General features: G+C 38.2%; 1 protein-coding gene and 1 long non-coding RNA gene across 2 annotated transcripts in view; one reads left to right on the top strand and one right to left on the bottom strand.

Moving 5' to 3' along the window:
• The window catches only part of FAM124A (family with sequence similarity 124 member A), a 107,952-nt gene that overhangs the window by 69,450 nt on the left and 19,807 nt on the right, over positions 1-18,695 (top strand). The gene's annotated exons all lie outside the window — the stretch shown is intronic.
• Positions 1-18,695, bottom strand: part of LOC309792428 — an 81,866-nt gene that overhangs the window by 45,634 nt on the left and 17,537 nt on the right. Inside the window, exon 2 of the long non-coding RNA XR_014291715.1 lies at positions 16,237-16,323. This is a non-coding gene — a long non-coding RNA (uncharacterized lncRNA). The remainder of the gene's footprint in view (positions 1-16,236; positions 16,324-18,695) is intronic.

Genomic DNA, 18,695 nt, shown 5'->3' with positions numbered 1-18,695 from the left:
AGCATAATGCCCTCAAGGTCCATCCCTGTTGTCACAATGGCAAGACTTCCCTTTTTCTCATGGCTGAATAATATTCCATGGGCATATATATCATATTTTCTTTATCTGTTGATGGACACTTAGGTTGTTTCCATGTCTTGGCTATTATACATAATGCTACCATGAACATGAGGGTGCAGATATTTCTGTGACATAGTGATTTCATTTCTTTTGGACATACTCCCAGAAGTGGAATTGCTAGATCATATGGTAGTTCTATTTTCAATATCTTGAGGAAACTTCATATTGTTTTTCATAGTGACTGCATCAGTTTATATTCCCACCAACAGTGCACAAGGGTTCCCTATTCTCTGCATCCTTATCAGCGTTCCTAATGTCATCTGTTTGATGATAGCCTTTGTAACAAACAAGAGGTGATACCTCATTGTGGTTTTGATTTGCATTTCCCAATGATAGTGATGTTAAACACCTTTTCCTGTACCTGTTGGCCATTCGTATATTTTCTTTGAAAAAATGCTTATTCAGGTCCTTTGCCCATTTTGTTTGGGTTGTTTTGTTTTTTTTTTAAGAAGATGTTGGGGGTAGTTTATTTATTTTTGCTGTGTTGGGTCTTCGTTTCTGTGCGAGGGCTTTCTCTAGTTGTGGCAAGCGGGGGCCACTCTTCATCATGGTGCGCGGGCCTCTCATTATCGCGGCCTCTCTTGTTGCGGAGCACAGGCTCCAGATGTGCAGGCTCAGTAGTTGTGGCTCACAGGCCTAGTTGCTCCGTGGCATGTGGGATCCTCCCAGACCAGGGCTCGAACCCGTGTCCCCTGCATTAGCAGGCAGATTCTCAACCACTGCGCCACCAGGGAAGCCCTTTTTGTTTGTTTTTGCTATTAGGTTGTGTGAGTTCTTTATATATTTTTTGATATTAACCCCATATCAGATATGCGATTTGCAGATATCTTCTCCCATTCCATAGGTTGTCTCTTCATTTTGCTGATCATTTCTTTTGCTGTGTAGAAGCTTTTTATTTGATCTAGTCTCACTTGTTTTTTTTTTATATTGTTGTTTGTGCTTTAGATGTCATATTCAAAAAATTACTACCAAGACCCATGTCAAGGAGCTTTTTTACTATGCTTCTTCTAGGAGTTTTATAGTTTCAGGTTTAAGTCTTTAATCCACTTCAAGTTAATATTTGTGAGTGGTGTAAAATAGGGGCCTAGTTTCATTCTTTTCCAAGTGAATATCCAATTTTCCCAGCACCATTTATTGAAGAGACTGTCTTTTCTCCATTGAGTATTCTTGGCTTCTTTATCCAATAATAGTTGACCATATATGCATGGACTTATTTCTGGGATCTCCATTTTGTTCCATTGGTCTATGTGTGTCTGTTTCTATGCCATACCATAAAAACAGACAGTTTTGTTTACTATACCTTTGAAATATAGTTCACATCAGGTATTGTGATGCCTCCAGCTTTGTTCTTCTTTCTCAGGATTACTTTTGCTCTTTGGGGGTCTTTTATGATTCCAAACCCATTTTAGGGTAATTTTTTCCATTTCTGTAAAAAATGTCATTGGAATTTTGATTGTGATTGCACTAAGTCTGTAGATCACTTTGGGTAGTATGGACATGTTTACAATATTAATTCTCCCAATCTAGGAACACAGGATATTTTTCCATTTATTTGTGTTTTCTTCAGTGTCTTATAGTGTTCAGTGTACAGATCTTTCACCTCCTTGGCTAAATTTATTCCTAAGTATTTTGTTGTTTATAGTGCCATTGTAAATGGAATTGCTTTCTTTTGTTTTTGGGGGTTTTTTTGGAAAGAAACACTTGTATTTCTCAGAGAAGTAGTTTACATGGATAATATTTTTGCACAGTTCATTATTACTACTGACACATGTATTAATCAGCTTGCCATATGTTGGCACAGCTGTGGTGGATTTGTCCAAATCTCTACAGATTTTTCTTTCTCTGCTCAGAGATATTTTTCTTTTTTTTTCCACACTGTATTTTATTTTTACAAGAGATAAATAAACTGACACCAAGCATTGTAAATGGATGACCACAACAAAAGCAACAATGATTGCAATTACCAAACATGAAACACACTCACACTATGTCATAATATTGACATTCAGTCCAGTAATCCTCCACTGTAACAGGTCCTTTACTTTGCAGTGAAAATTGATTTGTATATTTTTTGCCTCTGAGTCCTTGTGGGATTTTTTTTTATTATTCAAACAGAAAGTCACAAAGATTATAATCATCCTCATCAGTCACTCAGTCCCATGTAATTAATTTTCATCTTGATCTTTTGTTAGCACTTTTATGAATTCATCAGTTTTCCATTAGAGTTCTGAAAATGCTTATTCATTCAGTTCAGCAGTATAGTCAGTTACCAGAAACCTGTACTTGTCAGAGTCTTTTCCATGAATTCCTTGAAGATGAAACACTTTTATAGGAACACTTTTGCAAAAGCATCAGAGTACACCCAGAACTGTCTGTAAATGACAAAAGACTTAAAAATGACCACGGTTAAAGATTTGATGAAAGTTCATAATAGTGCAATTGACAAGGAAATTTAGTTATTTCTTTTTTTTTTTTTTGCGGTACACGGGCCTCTCACTGCTGTGGCCTCTCCCGTTGCGGAGCACAGGCTCCGGACGCGCAGGCTCAGCGGCCATGGCTCACGGGCCTAGCTTTTCCGCGGCATGTGGGATCCTCCCGGACCGGGGCACGAACCCGTGTCCCCTGCATTGGCAGGCGGATGCTCAACCACTGCGCCACCAGGGAAGCCCTGTTATTTCTGAGATATACATTTTAAAGTAATAACTAGAATTATGACTTATAACATTATACCAGAACATATAAGATTTTTAGAAATTTCATGTAATATCTGAAACATTTATATTAATATTTCCATACAAATAACCCAAAGAAAGTTTAGTATTAGTTGTTTTTTTTGTTGTTTGTTTTTTTATACTGCAGGTTCTTATTAGTCATCAATTTTATACACATCAGTGTATACATGTCAATCCCAATCGCCCAATTCATCACACCACCATCCCCACCCCACCGCGGTTTTCCCCCCTTGGTGTCCATATGTTTGTTCTCTACATCTGTGTCTCAACTATTGCCCTGCAAACCAGTTCATTTGTACCATTTTTCTAGGTTCCACATACATGCGTTAATATACTGTATTTGTTTTTCTCTTTCTGACTTACTTCACTCTGTATGACAGTCTCTAGATCCATCCACGTCTCAACAAATGACTCAATTTCGTTCCTTTTTATGGCTGAGTAATATTCCATTGTATATATGTACCACAACTTCTTTATCCATTCATCTGTCGATGGGCATTTAGGTTGCTTCCATGACCTGGCTATTGTAAATAGTGCTGCAATAAACATTGGGGTGCATGTGTCTTTTTGAATTATGGTTTTCTCTGGGTATATGCCCAGTAGTGGGATTGCTGGATCATATGGTAATTCTATTTTTAGTTTTTTAAGGAACCTCCATGGTGGCTATATCAACTTACATTCCCACCAACAGTGCAAGAGGGTTCCCTTTTCTCCACACCCTCTCCAGCATTTGTTGTTTGTAAATTTTCTGATGATGCCCATTCTAACTGGTGTGAGGTGATACCTCATTGTAGTTTTGATTTGTACTTCTATAATAATTCATGATGTTGAGCAGCTTTTCATGTGCTTCTTGGCCATCTGTATGTTGTCTTTGGAGAAATGTCTATTTAGGTCTTCTGCCCATTTTTGGATTGGGTTGTTTGTTTCTTTAATATTGGATTTTTTCAAAAATCCTGGATTTTTGTTTCTTTAATATTGAGCTGCATGAGCTGTTTATATATTTTGGAGATTAATCCCTTCTCCATTGATTCATTTGCGAATATTTTCTCCCATTCTGAGGGTTGTCTTTTCGTCTTGTTTATGGTTTTCTTTGCTGTGCAAAAGCTTTGAAGTTTCATTAGGTACCATTTGTTTCTTTTTGTTTTTATTTCCATTACTCTAGGAGGTGGATCAAAAAAGATCTTGCTGTGATTTATGTCATGGAGTGTTCTGTCTATGTTTTCCTCTAAGAGTTTTATAGTGTCTGGTCTTACATTTAGGTCTTTAATCCACTTTGAGTTTATTTTTGTGTATGGTGTTAGGGAGTGTTCTAATTTCATTCTTTTACGTGTAGCTGTCCAGTTTTCTCAGCACCACTTATTGAAGAGACTGTCTTTTCTCCATTGTATATCTTTGCCTCCTTTGTCATAGATTAGTTGACCATAGGTGCGTGGGTTTATCTCTGGGCTTTCTATCTTGTTCCATTGATCTATGTTTCTCTTTTTGTGCCAGTACCATATTGTCTTGATTACTGTAGCTTTGTAGTATAGTCTGAAGTCAGGGAGTCTGATTCCTCCAGCTCAGTTTTTTTCCCTCAAGTCTGCCTTTGCTATTTGGGTTCTTTTGTGTCTCCATACAAATTTTAAGATGATTTGTTCTAGTTCCATAAAAAATGCCATTGGTAATTTGATACGGATTGCACTGAATCTGTAGATTGCTTTGGGTTGTATAGTCATTTTCACAATGTTGATTCTCCCAATCCAAGAACATGGTATATCTCTCCATCTGTTGGTATCATTAATTTCTTTCATCAGTGTCTTATAGTTTCCCACATACAGGTCTTTTGTTTCCCTAGGTAGGTTTATTCCTAGATATTTTATTCTTTTTGTTCCAATGGTAAATGGGAGTGTTTCCATAATTTCTCTTTCAGATTTTTCATCATTAGTGTATAGGAATGCAAGAGATTTCTGTGCATTAATTTTGTATCCTGCAGCTTTACCAGATTCATTGATTAGCTCTAGTAGTTTTCTGGTGGCATCTTTAGGATTCTCTATGTATAGTATCATGTCATCTGCAAACAGTGACAGTTTTACTTCTTCTTTTCCTGTTTGTATTCCTCTTATTTCTTTTTCTTCTCTGATTGCCGTGGCTAGGACTTCCAATACTGTGTTGAATAATAGTGGCGAGAGTGGACATCCTTGTCTTGTTCCTGATCTTAGAGGAAATTTTTTCAGTTTTTCACCATTGGGAATGATGTTTGCTGCGGGTTTGTCATATATGGCCTTTATTGTGTTGAGGTAGGTTCCCTCTATGCCCACTTTCTGGAGAGTTTTTAACATAAATGGGTGTTGAATTTTGTCAAAAGCTTTTTCTGCATCTATTGAGATGATCATATGGTTTTTATTCTTCAATTTGTTAATATGGTGTATCACATTGTTTGATTTGCGTATATTGAAGAATCCTTGCATCCCTGGGATAAATCCCACTTGATCATGGTGTATGATCCTTTTAATGTGTTGTTGGATTCTGTTTGCTAGCATTTTGTTGAGGATTTTTGCATCTATATTCATCAGTGATATTGGTCTGTAATTTTCTTTTTTTGTATGGTATCTTTGTCTGGTTTTGGTATCAGGGTGATGGTAGCCTCATAGAGTGAGTTAGGGAGTGTTCCTTCCTCTGCAGGTTTTTGGAAGAGTTTGAGAAGGATGGGTGTTAGCTCTTCTCTAAATGTTTGATAGAATTCACCTGTGAAGCCATCTGGTCCTGGACTTTTGTTTGTTGGAAAATTTTTAATCACAGTTTCAATTTCATTACTTGAGATTGGTCTGTTCATATTTTCTGTTTCATCCTGGTTCAGTCTTGGAAGGTTATATCTTTCTAAGAATTTGTCCATTTCTTCCAGGTTGTCCATTTTATTGGCATAGAGTTGCTTGTAGTAGTCTCTTAGGATGCTTTGTATTTCTGCATTGTCTGTTGTAACTTCTCCTTTTTCATTTCTAATTTTACTGATTTGAGTCTTCTCTCTGTTTTTCTTGATGAGTCTGGCTAATGGTTTATCAATTTTGTTTATCTTCTCAGAGAACCAGCTTTTAGTTTTATTGATCTTTGCTATTGTTTTCTTTGTTTCTATTTCATTTATTTCTGCTCTGATCTTTATGATTTCTTTCCTTCAGCTAACTTTGGGTTTTGTTTGTTCTTCTTTCTCTAGTTCCTTTAGGTGTAAGGTTAGATTGTTTACTTGAATTTTTCTTGTTTCTTGAGGTAGGCTTGTATAGCTATAAACTTCCCTCTTAGAACTGCTTTTGCTGCATCCCATAGGTTTTGGATCATCGTGTATTCATTGTTACTTGTCTCTAGGTATTTTTTTATTTCCTCTTTGATTTCTTCAGTGATCTCTTGGTTATTTAGTAACGTATTGTTTAGCCTCCATGTGTTTGTGTTTTTCACGTTTTTTTCCCTGTAATTCATTTCTAATCTCATAGTGTTGTGGTCAGAAAAGATGCTTGATATGATTTCAGTTTTCTTAAATTTACTGAGGCTTGATTTGTGACCCAAGATGTGATCGATCCTGGAGAATGTTCCATGTGCACTTGAGAAGAAAGTGTAATCTGCTGTTTTTGGATGGAATGTCCTATAAATATCAATTAAATCTATCTGGTCTATTGTGTCATTTAAAGCTTCTGTTTCCTTATTTATCTTCTGTTTGGATGATCTGTCCATTGGTGTAAGTGAGGTATTAAAGTCCCCCACTATTATTGTGTTACTGTCAATCTCCTCTTTTATAGCTGTTAGCAGTTGCCTTATATATTGAGGTGTTCTTATGTTGGGTGCACATATATTTATAATTGTTATATCTTCTTCTTGGATTGATCCCTTGATCATTATGTAGTGTCCTTTTCTCTTGTAACATTCTTTATTTTAAAGTCCATTTTATCTGATACAAGTATAGCTACTCCGGCTTTCTTTTGATTTCCATTTGCATAGAATATCTTTTTCCATTCCCTCACTTTCAGTCTGTATGTGTCCCGAGGTCTGAAGTGGGTCTCTTGTAGACAGCATATATATGGGTCTTGTTTTTATATCCATTCAGCAAGCCTGTGTCTTTTGGTTGGAGCATTTAATCCATTCACGTTTAAGGTAATTATTGATATGTATGTTCCTATGACCATTTTCTTAATTGTTTTGGGTTTGTTTTTGTAGATCCTTTTCTTCTTTTGTGTTTCCCACTTAGAGCAGTTCCTTTAGCATTTGTTGTAGAGCTGGTTTGGTGGTGCTGAATTCTCTTAGTTTTTGCTTGTCTGTAAAGCTTTTGATTTCTCCATCGAATCTGAATGAGATCCTTGCTGGGTAGAGTAATCTTGGTTGTAGGTTCTTCCCTTTCATCACTTTAAGTATATCATACAACTCCCTTCTGGCTTGTAGAGTTTCTGCTGAGAAATCAGCTGTTAACCTTATGGGAGTTCCCTTGTATGTTATTTTTTGTTTTTCCCTTGCTGCTTTCAATAATTTTTCTTTGTCTTTAATTTTTGCCAATTTTATTACTATGTGTCTCAGCATATTTCTCCTTGGGTTTATCCTGTATGGGACCTGCTGCACTTCCTGGACTTGGGTGGCTATTTCCTTTCCCATGTTAGGGAAGTTTTCGACTCTAATCTCTTTAAATATTTTCTCTGGTCCTTTCTCTCTTCTCCTTCTGAGACCCCTACAATGCGAATGTTGTTGCATTTAATGTTGTCCCAGAGGTCTCTTAGGCTGTCTTCATTTCTTTTCCTTCTTTTTTCTTTATTCTGTGCCGCAGCAGTGAATTCCACCATTCTGTCTTCCAGGTCATTTTTCCGTTCTGCCTCAGTTATTCTGCTATTGATTCCTTCTAGTATAGTTTTCATTTCAGTTATTGTATTGTTAATCTCTGTTTGATTGTTCTTTAATTCTTCTAGGTCTTTGTTAAACATTTCTTGCATCTTCTCAATCTTTGCCCCCATTCTTTTTCCGAGGTCCTGGATCATCGTCACTATCAGTATTCTGAATTCTTTTTCTGGAAGGTTGCCTATCTCCACTTCATTTAGTTGTTTTTCTGGGTTTTATCTTGTTCCTTCATCTGGTACATAGTCCTCTGCCTTTTCATCTTGTCTATCTTTCTGTGAATGTGGTTTTTGTTCCACAGGATGCAGGATTGTAGTTCTTCTTGCTTCTTCTGTCTGCCCTCTGGTGGATGAGGCTGTCTAAGAGGCTTGATGGGAGGGACTGGTGCTGGGTATAGCTGACTGTTACTCTCATGGGCAGAGCTCAGTAAAACTTTAATCTACTTGACTGTTGATGGGTGGGGCTAGGTTCCCTCCCTGTTGGTTTTTTGGCCTGAGGCATCCCAACACTGGAGCCTACCTGGGTTCTTTGCTGGGGCTAATGACAGACTCTGGGAGGGCTCATGCCAAGGAGTACTTCCCAGAACTTCTGCTGTCAGTGTCCTTGTCCCCACAGTGAGCCACAGCCCCCCCCCACCTCTGCAGGAGACCCTCCAACACTAGCAGGTAGGTCTGGTGCAGTGTCCCCTGGGGTCACTGCTCCTTCCCCTGGGTCCTGATGTGCACACTACTTTGTGTGTGCCCTCCAAGAGTGGAGTCTCTGTTTCCCCCAGTCCTGTCAAAGTCCTGCAATCAATTCCCACTAGCCTTCAAAGTCTGATTCTCTAGGAATTCCTCCTCCTGTTGCCAGACCTCCAGGTTGGGAAGCCTGAGGTGGGGCTCAGAACCTTCACTCCAGTGGGTGGACTTCTGTGGTATAAGTGTTCTCCAGTCTGTGAGTCACCCACTCAGCAGTTACGGGATTTGATTTCACTGTGATTGTGCCCCTCCTACCATCTCACTGTGGCTTCTCCTTTGTCTTTGGATATGGGCTATCTTTTTTTGGTGAGTTCCAGTGTCTTTCTCTCGATGATTGTCCAGCAGCTAGTTGTGATTCTGGTGTTCTCACAAGAGGGAGTGAGAGCACGTCCTTCTACTCCGCTGTCTTGGTTCCTCTCCACTGGAATTGCTTTCTTTCTTTTTTTTTTTTTTAGTTTCTGCTTTATAACAAAGTGAATCAGTCGTACATATACATCTGTTCCCACATCCCTTCCCTCCTGCGTCTTCCTCCCTCCCACCCTCCCCATCCCACCCCTCCAGGCGGTCACAAAGCACCGAGCCGATCTCCCTGTGCTATGCGGCTGCTTCCCACTATCTATCTACCTTACGTTTGGTAGTGTATATATGTCCATGCCTCTCTTTCGCTTTGTCACAGCTTACACTTCCCCCTCCCCATATCTTCAAGTCCATTCTCAAGTAGGTCTGTGTCTTTATTCCTGTTTTACCCCTAGGTTCTTCATGACATTTTTTTTTCTTAAATTCCATAATATGTGTTAGCATACAGTATTTGTCTTTCTCTTTCTGAGTTACTTCACTCTGTATGACAGACTGTAGGTCTGTCCACCTCATTACAAATAGCTCAGTTTCGTTTCTTTTTATGGCTGAGTAATATTCCATTGTATATATGTGCCACATCTTCTTTATCATTAGAGAAATGCAAATCAAAACTACAATGAGATATCATCTCACACCAGTCAGAATGGCCATCATCAAGAAATCTAGAAACAATAAATGCTGGAGAGGGTGTGGAGAAAAGGGAACACTCTTGCACTGCTGGTGGGAATGTGAATTGGTACAGCCACTATGGAGAACAGTATGGAGGTTCCTTAAAAAACTAAAAATAGAACTACCATATGACCCAGCAATCCCACTAGGCATATACCCTGAGAAAACCATAATTCAAAAAGAGACATGTACCAAAATGTTCATAGCAGCTCTATTCACAATAGCCCGGAGATGGAAACAACCTAAGTGTCCATCATCGGATGAATGGAATTGCTTTCTTAACTTCTCTTTCAGAAAATTCATTGTTAGTGTATAGAAATGCAAATGATATTGATTTTGAATCCTGCAACTTTACTGTATTCATTCATTCTAAGAGTTTTTTAGTGGAGTCTTTAGGGTTTTCTTTTTATTGCGGTCTAATTGGCATATCACATTATATTTGTTTCAGGTGTCCAACCTAATGATTCAATATTTGTATATATTGCAAAATGATCATAATGAGTCTAGTTAATATTCATCACCAAACATAGTTGGAAAGTTTTTTCCTTCTGATGAGAACTTTTAAGATCTACTCTCTTAGCAACTTTCATATATGCAGTACAGTATTATTAACTATAGTTACCATGCTGTACATTACATCCCTAGGACTTTTTTATAACTAGAATTTTATAAGTCTGGGCCCACTTTACCCATTTCAGTGACACCCCCCCACCACCAACTAGCCTCTGGCAATTAACACCCTGTTCTCTGTATTGATGCGCTCATTTTGTTTTCTTTTTTGGTATTTGTTTTTTATATTCCACATATAACTGTCCACATATGGTATTTGTCTTTCTCTATCTGACTTGTTCCACTTAGCATAATGCCCTTGAGGTCTATCCATGTTGTCAAAAATGGCAAGATTTCCTTCTTTTTATGGCTGAGTAATATTCCACTGTGTGTATATGTGTGTGTGTGTATGTACATACCACATCTTCTTTTTCTATTCATCTATTGATGGACACTTAGTTTCTTCTGTGTCTTGGCTATTGTAAATAATGCCACAGTGAACATGAGGGTGAAGATATCTTTTCGAGTTAGAGTCTTTAATTTTTTGAGAAAGCTCCGTATTATTTTCCATAGTGACTGTACCAATTTACATTCCCAACAGTGCACAAAGGTTCCCTTTTTTCCATATCTTCCCCAACACTGTTATTTCTTGTCTGTTTGACAGTAGCCATTTTAACAGGTGTGAGATGCTATATCATTGTTGTTTTAATTTGCATTTCCACTGTTGAGCACCATTTTGTGTACCTGTTGGCCATCAGTATGTCTTCTTTAGAAAAATGTCTGTTTAGATCCTCTGACTGCTATTTAATTGGATTTTTTTTTTGCCATTGAATGTGTGAGTTCTTTATATATTTTGGATAATTAACTTTTTTTTTCAGTTTGGTTTGTTTAATAATTTACAAAATGGGTCGTCAGGGGAGCAGCCATAAAGTTTACACCATATGGGTCTGTTGGGAAAATAGAAGGACCCCCTCCTTACTCTGCCCAGGAGAAGGGAGTGTGAGGTCACCAAGGACCCTAAGGGAGGTGGGCAAGAGCCTGGGGACGAAGGAGTCTGGAGAAGCCTGGCTCGTGCTCAGAAGACCACACTGGGAGGAGCAAAGTCTGGATCAGAGGTGGGTGGCACCACCGGTGCTCAAAACTGTGTGGTTTACAGAATTTCTTCTATTGAATATTAGTCTTCTTTCTCATTTGTAGATCAAAAAATTTAGTAGGGAGATTGGGACACATCATCTTGTCAAATCACTGCTTTCTACTTCTGAAACTCCAAACACGTTTTCTGCTGCCCATTTCCTTCCCTAACCCATCATCTGACCTGAATTTTCTATTATTCTAAGTACACCACAGTAGGCTGCAAAGTTCCTACTATCTTCATTTTCACCACCTACTCCTTCCCATGCATCAGTCACAACTCCATTGCTCTTGCCAACTTCTATGTCTTCCTCCTCTCAAAGTCACATTCATCCTCCTATTTTACTATTTCAAATCCTGTATGTTCCATGAGTCCAAATATTCCCAGCCCAAGAGACTCTTTCCATCTCCTTCACACCCTTCACACTTTGTGACACCTACCATGTATGGTCACATCTGCCTATAGATCAGTGGTCCTCAACCTTGACTGTAACTAGAGTCACATTGATAGTTTAAAAAAAAAAGGGGGGCCTAAACACAGAGAATCTGATTTAATAGGTCTAGAAGGGGCAACATGGATCAGTACATTTTGTTTTGGTTTTTGTTTTATTGGAGTATAATTGCTTTACAATGGTGTGTTAGTTTCTGCTGTATAACATAGTGAATCAGCTATACATATACATATATCCCCATATCTCCTCCCTCTTGCGTCTCCATCCCACCCTCCCTATCCCACCCCTCTAGGTGGACACAAAGCACCAAGCTGATCTCCCTGTGCTATGCGGCTGCTTCCCACTAGCTATCTGTTTTACATTTAGTAGTGTATATATGTCCATGCCACTCCCTCACTTCATCCCCTCTCCATCCCCGTGTCCTCAAGTCCATTCTCTATGTCTGCGTCTTTATTTCTATCCTGCCCCTAGGTCCTTGAGAACCATTTTTTTTTTTTTAGATTCCATATGTATGTGTTAGCATACAGTATTTGTTTTTCTCTTTCTGACTTACTTCACTCTGTATGACAGACTCTAGGTCCATCCACCTCACTACAAATAACTCAATTTCATTTCTTTTTATGGCTGAGTAATATTCCATTGTATATATGTGCCACATCTTCTTTATCCATTCATCTGTCGATGGACACTGAGGTTGCTTCCATGTCCTGGCTATTGTAAATAGAGCTGCAGTGAACATTGTGGTACATGACTCTTTTTGAATGAATCATTAGAGAAATGCAAATCAAATCAAAACTACAATGAGGTATCACCTCACACCAGTCAGAATGGCCATCATCAAAAAATCTACAAACAATAAATGCTAGAGTGGGTGTGGAGAAAAGGGAACCCTCTTGTACTGTTGGTGGGAATGTAAGTTGATACAGCCACTATGGAGAACAGTATGAAAGTTCCTTAAAAAACTAAAAATAGAACTACCATATGACCCAGCAATCCCACTACTGGGCATGCACCCTGAGAAACCCATAATACAAAAAGAGTCATGTTAAACCATTCTTGCATCCCTGGAATAAAGCCCACTTGATCATGCTGTTTGCCACTTTTAATGTCCTGAATTTGATTTGCTAATATTTTGTTGAGGAATTATCCATCTATGTTCATCAGGGCTATTGGCCTGCAATTTTCTTTTATTCTAGTGCTCTTGCCTGGTTTTGGTGTCAGGGTTATGCTGACCTCATAAAATGAGTTTGGAAGTGTTCCCTCCCCTTCTATTTTTCTGGAAGAGTTTAAGAAGGATTGGCATTAGTTATTCCTTAAATATTTGGTAGAATTCACCAGTGAAGCCATCTGATTGATCCTAGACTTTTGTTTGTTGGGAGGTTTTTGATTACTAATTCAGTCTCCTTACTAGTAATCAGTCTGTTCAAATTTTTTCTCTTTGTTCATGATTCAGTCTTGGTAGATTATAGGTTTCAAAGGAATTTATCCATTTCTTCTAGGTTGTCCAATTTGTATATAATTTTTCTTAGTAGTCTCTGTTTCTGTGATACCCATTTTAGCATCAATTCTTCATTTCTGACTTTGAGTCTACTCTTTTTTTTCTTGATGAGTCTAGCTAAAGGTTGCCAATTTTATTTATCTTTTAAAAAAACAGCTCTTAGTTTCATTGATCTCTTCTATTATCTTTTCAGTCTCTATTTCCTTTATTACTGCTCTTTGTTATTCCCTTCCTTCTGTTAAATTTGGGCTCAGTGTCTTCTTCCCTTTCTAGTTCTTTGAGGTGTAAAGAAGGTTGTTTGAGATGTTTGTCACTATAAACTTCCCTCTTAACTGCCTTTGCAGCATCCCATGGGTTTTGATATGCTGTGCTTTCATTTGTTTCAGGATATTTTTTATTTTGCTTTTGATTTCTTCTTAGACCCATTGGTTTTTTATGAGTATGTTATTTAATCCCCACATATTTGTGAATTTTTCAGCTTTCCTCCTGGTATTGATTTCTAGTTTCATACCATTGTGGTTGGAAAAGATACCTGGTATGATTTCAGCTTTCTTAAATTTGCTAAGATGTGGTTTTTGACTGCTCATGTGATGTATTCTGGAGAATGTTTTGTGTGCACTTGAGATGAATGTGTATTCTGCTGCTGTTGGATGGAATATTCTATATGTGTCTGTAGGTGCATTTGTTCAAAAGCATCACTCACATCCACTATTTCCTTCTTGACTTTCTGCCTGGGTGATCTGTCCATTGTTTAAAGTGGTGTATTGAGGTCCCCTACTATTATTGCATTGCTATTTTTCCCTTCAGGTCTGTTAATAATTGTTTAATATTTTTAGATGCTCTAATATTGGGTGCGTACGTGTTTACAATTAATATATCTGATGAATTGCCCCTTTATCTTTGTATAATGACTTTGTCTTGTGTTACAGTTTTTGATTTAACATCTATTTTGTCTGATATAAATATAACCACCCCTGCTTTCTTTTGGTTTCTATTTGCTTGAAATATCTTTTTCCATCCCTTCACATTCTGTTCGTGAATATCCATAATGCTTAAGTGAGTCTCTTGTAGGCAGCATATAGTCAGGTCTTATTTTTAATCCATTCAGCCCATCTGTGTCTTTTAATTGGAGAATTTAGCCCATTTACATTAATTATTGATAGCTAAGGACTTACTGTTGCCAGTATGTTAATTGCTTTCTGATAGTTTTGTCATTCCTTAGTTCCTCTTGCTGTCTGTCTTTTTGAGTTGATTTTTTTGTAGTAGTTTGCTTTTCTCTTTATCTGTTATCTAGTTTTGGTCTGTGGTTATTACAATGAGGCTTTCATAATATGTTATAATCATCTATGATAACTTCAATTACATAAGAAAGTTCTACCCAATTACCTGCCCCCTCAGATTTATGTTGATGTCCCAATTTACATATTTTTATATATTTATATATTATACATTTATGTATTTATAAATACTATATTAACATAATATTACAGCTATAGTTATTTTCAACACTGTTGTCTTTAACCTATATGCTAGATTTCAAAGTGATTTACACACCACCATTGAAGTATTAGAGTTCTTTGAATTTGACTATATATATTCACCTTTACCAGTAAATTTTATATTTCAATATGTTTTCATGCTACTAATTTGTTTCAGTTTGAAGAACTTCCTTTAGCATTTCTTGTAGGGCAGGTCTAGTGGTGATTAAATTCCTTCATGCTTTTGTTGGGTAAGATATCCTTGGATGAGTTTTGTTGTTGTTTATGTGCTTTGAATGTATCATCCCACTGTCTCCTGGCCTGTAAGGTTTCTGCTGAGAAAGGTAAAGCCTTATCAGAATTCTCTGTATGTGATTTTCTTTCTGACTTTGATTTTTGAGAGATTGATTATAATGTGTCTCAGTGAGGATCTCTTTGGGTGGGATCTCTAAGCTTCCCATACCTGGATGGCTGTATCTCTCCCCAGATTTGGGAAGTTTTCAGCCAATATTTCTTTGAATAAGATTTCTGTCCCTTTATCCCTTCTCCTCTGGGACTCGCAAAGTGAGGATATTGTTTCTTTTGATCATGTCCCACATAGTTCATGTATGCTTTCTTCACTCTTTTTCATTCTAATTTCAAAAATGGGAGTCTTGCTTAAGCTGCTGTTAATCATTTCAGTCAGCTACTTTTAGGATCTGCTCATGGAACTGTGGTAAGGAATATTTCTCTTTTGAAAATCCTTACATCAGTGATACTTAAATTCTGATGATCCTTTGTTGATATAAAATCAGTCTACCTCGTGTTTTACAGCCAACAGCAGGGTAATTCATAAATCATACTGAAAAATAAATATTCAGGGAACATGCAGAAGTTATACAAAGAGAAAGCTTTGCATTTGGGCAAGATATGTTTGTTCTTTTTCTGAGTCGTCTTTTCAGTTTTACAGATTCTGTCATTTGATCTGTCAGCCTCAGCTCCTAATCCTGAGATCTATGACCTTGATTTTCTCTCTTGTTCCTTCTTAAATGGATAGCTTTTTAATATATATCAGATCAGCAGTCTGATTGTGTCCTAGCAGTTCTAGGTGTTCACACTCCCTCTATTTAGTATCTTCTGTGATGCTTGCCACATTTTCCCAAGAGCTGATGTTAAACAAAGCTGGTCCCTGAGGCAGCCCCTCAAATACTTCTTGACTTAAAATGTTTTCATTGTTAGATATTGCTACTGCTCTCCAGTAATACTGAAGTCCTCATTTTTTTTCCATCAAAGCCACATAATAACTGTTGGTATTTATGACTTATAATATATATGTATATTTATACATATATAAGCACCTTAAAATTCCCTTGATCATAAGCGATCTTAGAAGATATGTATTTTTATCTCACATGTATTTCTTCAGTATGAATTTGAGTGCCTGTTATGTGCAAATATGATTATTTTTTAAAATACTTATATAAGTACAGGTGCTAGAGGTCAATCGACCCAGCTCCTAAATACCTTAAAGCACCAAGTAAAAATTTTACAGTTAAAGCCAGTTCCTTTAAATATGTAAATGTACTTCTTTTAAATATGTAAATGTACTTCTGTGCAGAATGTTTGTTGTGGTGATATGTAAGCTCAGGTTCAACTGAGAAAGACAGAGGCTTAATAACAATAGATGCTTACTTCTCTTCCTATGTATGGCAGCCCACAGTCCTCAGGGATCCAAGCTTCTTTTCATTCTGTCCTCCACCCTCTGGTTCAGAATGGCTGCTGGGTGGAATAGCAAATATTACTAGTCTTAAAAGAAAAAAAAAGATAAATAACTTTATTAAAAAATAAGAACTTCTGTTCATCAAAAGACACCAAGAAAGAGAGTAAGATGGCAAGCCACAGACTGGATAATGATATTTACAATACATTACATCCACGAAAAGAATCCAAAATATATACAAAGAGCAGGTGCTTCACTAAAGAGGGTATTCAAACAGCCAATAAAAAGATAATATCATTAGTCATCTGGCAAATGCCAATTAATAGCATGATGAAACACCGTTACCTATCAGAACGATTAAAATTAAAAAGAATGCTAACAATAAATGTTGGCAAGGATGTGAAGCAACTGGAATACTTATAAATTCCTGGTAGAATTACACATTTTGATGCAATCAGTTTGGAAATTTGTTTGGAAGTACCTACTAAAACTAAAAACTGCTCACCCTATGCCCCAACAATTCCACTCCTAGTTATATGCCCAAGAGAAATGAGTGCATTTTGTTAACAAAGGAGAGTAAGTGGTCAGATAAGGCTTCACAGCATCAGGTTAGGCTTGGTCTCTGAAGATGAGCAGGTGTCTCTAGGCAGACAGGCATCAGGAGCAGCATGAAGTCAGTCATGGAGATATAAGCCAATCTGGTTTGCTTGGTTGTTTGGGAATGATGGCAGTTCCAAGTGTCTGGATTGTATAGGTTGCAATTCCAGAAAGACACAAGGCCTGAAGGAGTAGACAGGGTCTTGTAGAGCTTGCTAGTTAGTCTTTTCTGCCCAGAAACATGGTCACGTTTGTATTTAGAAAGGTCATTCAGAGAGGTGTGGGGGGAGCTATATAACTGTTGGTAGGAAGACAGTCCAGGTGGATAGTTGTCACTTTGATGCCATTTTGCCAATTCTGGAGAATAAGTACTCTTCTTATATTCTGCATTATCCTGTCTTTCATTCTATGAGGAATGGAATTAGTATGTTGCTCTGATAATTCTTCAGAAAGTCTTACAATTCCATAGTGGCAGAGAGGAAAAGAATGGACAAATAACTGTTCAGCAAAGATTTGCTTAAACCACCATCCTATGTGGCTTAGAATCTCTTTGAAAATTTTCAAACTTCCAACCTAGAAATGTCACTCACTTGACAAAATGTACCCAGGCTTTGATTACTTTTAGAGTGAATCTTGCCTTTTTTCCCATAAGTCCTCCTCTCTTTCTACTAACCATTCAAAAAAGAACCCCAGCATTCCAGTTCAGGAGGGTGACATAGGAGGATCCTGAACTCACACCAAGTCTACAGCTAGATATGGAACAGTTTCTTCTAAAACTATCTGAGCAATTCCTACACATTAGGTAGGAGAGGCTGAGACACAGTATCACCATGAACCCTGGCATGGTGACCCACAATCTGGAGGGCTCTCACAACTTCAAGCCTCTCCCTGAGGAGCAAAGGCTTTGAACCCCAACTTTTAAGGCCTGCACCTGAGAGACAATTACCTCTAACTTTGAGAACATCTAGCTTTGGAAGCCATTGGGGCTTGTTTCCTTGAGACCCAGAAGGTGATTGATAGTGATCTGGGAAAGTTTTTGAAGGGCTTAGGTAGAATCACTCACCCCAGGGCCCAGAGCAGAGGCAGCCAACTAAAACGTACCCAGTCTTTCTGTTAAAGAGGCCAACTTGCTTATCTTGAAGCTTGAGCCTGAGGGGAGGCATCTAATTTAATACATTTCCAGGGACTTACTGAAACTCTCTCCAAAACAGAGGCGAGCAGGTGCCATCTTTACAGTCTCCCTTGCTCCAAGCTGCTGGTATCTCCCAGAAAGGAGCTTGTGTACTCCTCTCATGTCCTGCTTTTTGCAGCTGCCACCCAGGGGACACCCCTTGATCACCTGGCTCTGGTGGACAGCAGGGCTTACACTCACAGGTACCACAGGATTGTAACAAATAGAGAAGACTTCATAACCACCTAACCCCAGGGTACAGCAGAGTAGCAACAGACTTGAAAGTCCCAATCCTTCTATACAAGAAGCCTCTTATCTTCATAGCTGTGGCCTGTGGGCCAGGCTTCTTTCTAATTAACACACACACACAGGGTGACTACAATTCTCTCCAGAGACCAGGGAAGCTGGCAAGTATCATCTTCATGCTTTCCATCTTCCAGCCCCAAGTCGCCAGTGTCTCTGAGAAAGGAGCTTGTGTAAATATCTGGTGACCCACCTTTTGTGGCTGCCACCCTGAGGACACATCCTTTGACAGACTGGCTCTTGCAGCCAGTGAGGCTTGTGTTCACAGGTTCAATGGGCAGAGTAGCAAACAAAGAAACAGTTCTTAACTGGCTATCACCCCAAGGCTCGGCACAGAGGGAGAAGACAGATTCTCCTCTC

This window comes from Mesoplodon mirus, assembly GCF_964341445.2.
Source record: "Mesoplodon mirus genome assembly, chromosome: 17".
Classification (NCBI taxonomy): Eukaryota; Metazoa; Chordata; class Mammalia; order Artiodactyla; family Ziphiidae; genus Mesoplodon; species Mesoplodon mirus.
Note: the sequence above shows the minus strand (reverse complement) of the source record. Positions and strands in the feature narration are given on the sequence as shown.